A 6,000-nucleotide genomic window follows, 5' to 3' on the forward strand; every position below is an offset into this window, starting at 1 on the left:
ATTCCAGTTCTCATGCTTCGTATTTTTTCTCCCGCTTCCCTGAGAAAATAATAAATAGTTCCATCTTGTTGCAGCCCCTCAGTGAACAACATCCATTCTAGCATGAACCCGGTGTCCCCCCGCTCCCTCACCCACCCCGTCCTGCCTCGAGAAGGTGAAGAAGTACAAAGAGAGGGATCAGAGCTTTTCCGATTCTTCCCTGGTTATTAACTACCGTTTGTCCCCTCAGAGGGCTGTCCCCCCCATTAACCCAACTGATGCTCTTTTCTCATGGAAATCAGCCTGCTGTTGCTGCTGCTGCCACTATACCACCGCTGCCCACAGAAGAGCAAGGGATTGTGGGGGATTTTCAGAGGAGAAGACCTCCCTAAAGCTGGAAAACAGCTCTCTCTCTCTCGCTCTGTCTCTCTTTCTCTCTCTCTCACATCTACCATCTCACAAACACATTCCGTCAATCACAAAGACAAACATGAAACGTGCAGCCTCCAACCACAGGGCATGGAACTAATGTACAGCAATGCATGGGAGTTAATGAGAAGAAGCTGGCCTGAATATTTTGGTGAGCAGAGAGGATAAGAATGCTCCGTGAGCAAAATATCCCAAAAAATCACCCAGAGTCTGACTGAAAGGACAAGTATTAGGAGGAAGATGGATTCTTTCCTTATTTTAATATTGCACAAAAGGACTTCAGATAAAGACAAAGTAATACAAATATACGTTTGCATGCTAATTGATTCATATTTTTGGTTAAATGTTTGTCATATAACTGATATAATCATTGTTCTGAGGTGGAACAGAACTAAGTACATTTAGTCAAGTACTGCAATTAAGTAGAAAATGGAGGTACTTTATTTAGTTACTACTTTTACAATTTAGGTGATAAATACAAAATATGAATCAACTAATATTAAATCAAATATTATTATAGGTTTTGCTAGCTAGTAGAATACAAAGTCATTCAAATAAAGCACACTTTTAGCAAGTGCAGTACTGAAATGATGAACACATTAATGCATCACCAATTATATTATAACGATTTAAATACATGCTGCTTCAACGGGCCATTCTGCAGAACAAGTGTGTGTGTGTGTGTGTGTGTGTGTGTGTGTGTGTGTGTGTGTGTGTGTGTGTGTGTGTGTGTGTGTGTGTGTGTGTGTGTGTGTGTGTGTGTGTGTGTGTGTGACAGCAGGTGCACACCAACACTTGTTGTTGCAGAGGTTGGAGAAACCTCTGGAGGAAATGAGAAGTGTGCAGCTGTGGAGCGGATCCACGCTGACAGGTTGTTAGAGAAGCAAACATCAACACATGGGTCTCAACTTGCACAGCAACAAAGCCTTTGTCTCGTGACAAACTCACTTCCATTTCCTTATTATGTAGCTGCAGGCCCTGATGAAACACGCTGGGTTGAAGTGGAGGCAAACACAGAGTAAACTCATCAGGCTTTATTGATCTGTGACTTTTACATTTATCTCTCTGAGCTAGAGAGGAACTTTTAAGGCTTGCAGCGCTGTATTTATTCATTCATTAATGTTGTTAAATTATGGCTGTCTTGATGTCATCATTTTTTTCTAACACTAAATCCCTGGTTACCTAAATAAAGATGAGGTATCCATTGAGTGCCAAGACGGAGCTTTTCCTTGGATCAGTATCTTAAAATGTGAATACATGATTATTTTAGACAACTGTTAATGGAAAACAAATAATGCTTATTTTGGTATTTATGCAGAAGGCTATATGAGAACCCTATAAGGCAGTGCAGGGGAAAATATATGAGTGGAGAAATCTATTATTTAATCCACAGGAGATTAATTTGCAAATATTAAGAAAGATAATATTTAAGTCATTTTCCAAGAGAACATACACATAGCTTCTCAGTGACAGCATGCTGCTTTTCTTTGTCTTGTGTAAAATGTAATCATTTTGTCAGGAGGACAAAACAAGTTGAGTTAATAGCTAAAACTTTGAAATTAAAAGTTATTATCTAATACAGAAATTAACTGCCAGATTAATAGAGAATGAAAACAATCATTAGATCCACGTGTAACTCCAAAGGACCAGGCCTAAACTAACCAGTATGTTTATGATGGATTATCGGCAGATTATTTTCCAGATTCATCATTTAGTTTAGCAGAAAATAGAGGGAAAAGTTCAGGGTGGTGTCTTTAAATTGTGTTCTCAGTTTAAAGATATTCATTTTAATCAGATATCCCATATTTGAGAGGCTGAAAACATTGTTGCATGAAAATGTACTTTAACATGTAATCGAAGATAAAAATAGCAAATAATTTTTTCTTTCGATATGCTAACATTAGTCGACTGATCTTGGCAGCTCTGCACAGGAAGTCCGCTTAGCTTCAAACTGATATATTTAAAACATCAAACTATTATAAAGTGCAATTTCACTGAGAGCTCTATTCTGAACAGGAAAGGATTAACAGTCGTCTTGTTAACTGTAAAGAGTTATGACAACAACACTCAGATGTCACCAAATAGTAATGCAAAAATAGCACCAAACTAAGCTGACAGTAAATCATTATTAATCTCTGTTAGAATAATAGTTACTTTTTATAACTTCAAACAATAGTTAATGTTAATGATGTTTTGCTTATTTCCACACTGCTGACTGACAACCAGAGGTGGGAAGTACCTAAGTATATTTACTCAAGTACTGTACTTAATTACAATTTTGAGGTATTTGTACTTGTATTGTATTTTCATTTGATGATACTTCTACACCACTACATTTATTAAACAGCTTTAGCTACTTTTAACAAAATGCATCTCTTTAAATTAAATTATTGAAGTTTCTGTTTAAGTCACAAAAGAGTCAAATTATTTAAATATTTGACAAGAAGTCAATCAGAACTTTGTTTGTCTAAAGCAGTAACACTCTACTTGATGCAACAATATGATCTAGAAATGTCACATGTATAAATATAATTATATACAACCTTAAGGTTATTTTTCTGCACAGTGATTACTTTTAATATTTTGAGTACACTTTACTGATAATACTTTTGTACTTTTACTTAGGTAAGATCCTTGTAATGAAGTATTATGACAATAATGTATTGGTGATGAAGCATCTGAATACTTCTCACAGCACTGCTGACAACAAACGTGTAAAACGAAGAAGCCTGGAGCTACAAGTGCATGAACGGAACCCCCACATTCTGACCCCAACCCCTCCTTTACTGGGGACTTGGTTGTTATTTACCCGCTTCCAAGGAAAAGCACACCTTCTCTCTCTCTCTCTCTCTCTCTCTCTCTCTCTCTCTCTCTCTCTCTCTCTCTCTCTCTCTCTCTCTCTCTCTCTCTCTCTCTCTCTCTCTCTCACACACACACACACACACACGCACACACACAAACACACACACGCACGCAGGCAAGAGACAACATACATCCGATTTGCGACAAAAAATGCCACCAGTTTGTAGAAAGCGACATATGCATTCAGGCAGCAACACTAAATGTATTAGTAAACGGCTGAACATCACACACTAAGTCCTCATTTATTCAGAGAATTTCACAGTATGCACACAAACAGTTTCAACATGAGGAAAGCAGAGGTGGGGAGTAAGTACGTACATTTACTCTAGTACTGTATTTAATCACAATGTTGAGATCATTTTACTTGAGTATTTCCATGTTATGCTACTTTGTACTTCTACTCGACTAAAATTCAGAGGTAAATGGTGTACTTTTCATCCACTACATGTATTTAATGCCTTTAGTAACTTTACAGATCTGGATTAATGATGGTAAATATAATCAGCCCTTAAATCAGACTTTAGTTCACCTGGAGTAAATCCAGCAGCTACCCTGCAGTATACAAAGCCATTCAAACTAGCTGCACCTTTACCAGCTCTGAGAACACTTTCATGATCAATCATTATAAAACATATCAGAGATATTATTCTGAAATGGACCAATCACACAATGACTACTTTTACTGTCGCTGCTTTAAGTACATGTTGATGCTACATGTTTGTACTTGGGTAACATTTTGAATGCAAAACTCTTACTTATAAAATAGTTTTCTATACTTCTACTTTTACTCAAGTACAAGATGTGTGTTTTTCTCCCACCATTGACAGTAACTTTTATCAGTCCTCTCTCCCCTCGCAATGGGACGTCCCCCCTATCTCCCTCCGCTCTGCATGCGCCACACTTCATAAATATTCGGAAATTGCTGAAAACTCCGCAGATTGTTGAAAACATGCACACAACATCAGCCCCCACAGCGAGGGGCCGCCGGACAAAGTGCACCGTGTCAAACAACTACACAGATCCGACTTTGCAACACATTTATCGAGCAAAAAGAGCCTCGAGGGGCAGAGGAGGCGAAATTAAAAATTAAATACCCAGATCCTTCCACGCTGCCAGAAAAACAAGCAGAAAGTCCGCTGGTAACAACACCTTCCCAACCGGTCAGCAGTGGCGCACTACGGTGTGTCAGGCAGGAGAGCTGGTATAAAGTTGTTTAAAGGCAACTCATGCACACATCGGGACGTGCAGTCACATTATGAGGTCTAACTGAGAGAAAGCGAGCAGTTTACCCACCAGAAAGTTTCCAGCACCGCATTAGTCAACCTCACATGGAGCCCCGGTAACCTTCCATCTCGGACCGGACCCGACACCCGCCGCGCGAGAGCCCCTGCCGCCGCTCCCCGTGCTTTTCTCCCCGCGAGCTAGGCTTTTATTATTTTTTCCGATTTTTTCCAATAATTTTTCTATATTCGGGGCCTGAGAGTGTGTCTGGCTCCCCTCAGGCTGCAGTGGAGTTATGGGGCGGTAAGCATTGTGGGAGTGTGACGTCAGAACTTTCACAAACTTTTTTCTTTTTTTTCTTTTTTTTTTCAGCAGGGCCAGTCTACTGGTTCACAGCAGCCAGTACTTCCAGTCACTGTCATCACACCTGCAGCCATACATCCTTTAACTTCGGGTTATTAATCTAAATGAATTAGGACTTTATTGTGTAATATATGTAAATGCGTTATTGCCGATACTGGAGCTAGGGTCTGACATATTAACAATATTTCAATTATTTGTGTATTGTTGCCTATAGTCATAAAACTACCTTATTTAGCGTACCTGTTGATAGCCTAACATTTTAACGTGAATATTTTTGATAGCCTACTTCAGTTGTACATATAGCAAAATATTATTTAAAAATGCTAAAGATTTGTTTTTCCTCTAACGGAACTATCTGTATTTGTTTAGTTTGTATTATTAGGCTTTGTGTCATCTTTTGCCTTTGAAATCAAATAAGAAAGACAATTAACTAGATATTTCTTTCAGAAATCACCTGATTCCATTTCAGCTAATATAAAAAAAACACACACACATTAAATCCGCAATTTAAATTAAGTTTATTTGTTACTTTACTTAAGGCCTATGACAGCCCATATTGAATGAAATTGTACATAATAAATAACTTATAGTCACAACGGAATTCAATGAATTTCATGAATTAACGAGATCACCTTAACTTTAGTTTTTTGTGGGAGGAAAAACTCACAGTCATTCTGAAGTTTTGCGAATAAGGAATATTTCATATTTTACAAATGAGGAAAAACATAATATTATTATATTATATTTATTATAATCTTAATCTTTGAATAGCCCCAACAATATGAATGAATATCCCAACATAAATATCCCCGTGATGCATTCTAAACGTGCTCTGGCTAAAGCGTCAACAAGTGGCCCCCGGAGGAGCAGAAGGAGGGTTTGGGGTTTGGAGCCCATCATCAGCAGGAATGTGGGCCCCGGGTCCCCACGTGTTAGAGACTGTCCTGCTGCTGCTGGTGGTCCCGTTCTCTCCCACCTTGTGTTTTTTTTGGGTGGGGGGGTGAAAGAATTACTTCCAGGGCACATCAACTCGTTTCCTCATCACCCTGAACCCCATACCCCCCTCCCAGCAGCCCACCGAGCCCGCAGGGTGACTGTGTTTGTGCAGAGAGAGTATGGGGGGTGGGGGAGCAACAGTCTTCAATA

At 39.0% G+C, this 6,000-nt stretch overlaps 1 protein-coding gene across 2 annotated transcripts in view; it reads right to left on the reverse strand.

The window, feature by feature from the left end:
* Positions 1-4,767, reverse strand: part of plagl2 (pleiomorphic adenoma gene-like 2) — a 40,387-nt gene extending 35,620 nt beyond the window's left edge. For both annotated transcript variants that reach the window (XM_063889199.1, XM_063889192.1), the window contains exon 1: positions 4,564-4,767. The gene's annotated coding sequence lies outside the window, so the exon portion shown is untranslated. The remainder of the gene's footprint in view (positions 1-4,563) is intronic.
* Between the last annotated feature and the right edge of the window lie 1,233 nt (positions 4,768-6,000).

Source organism: Eleginops maclovinus, chromosome 1 (genome assembly GCF_036324505.1).
Source record: "Eleginops maclovinus isolate JMC-PN-2008 ecotype Puerto Natales chromosome 1, JC_Emac_rtc_rv5, whole genome shotgun sequence".
NCBI lineage: Eukaryota > Metazoa > Chordata > Actinopteri > Perciformes > Eleginopidae > Eleginops > Eleginops maclovinus.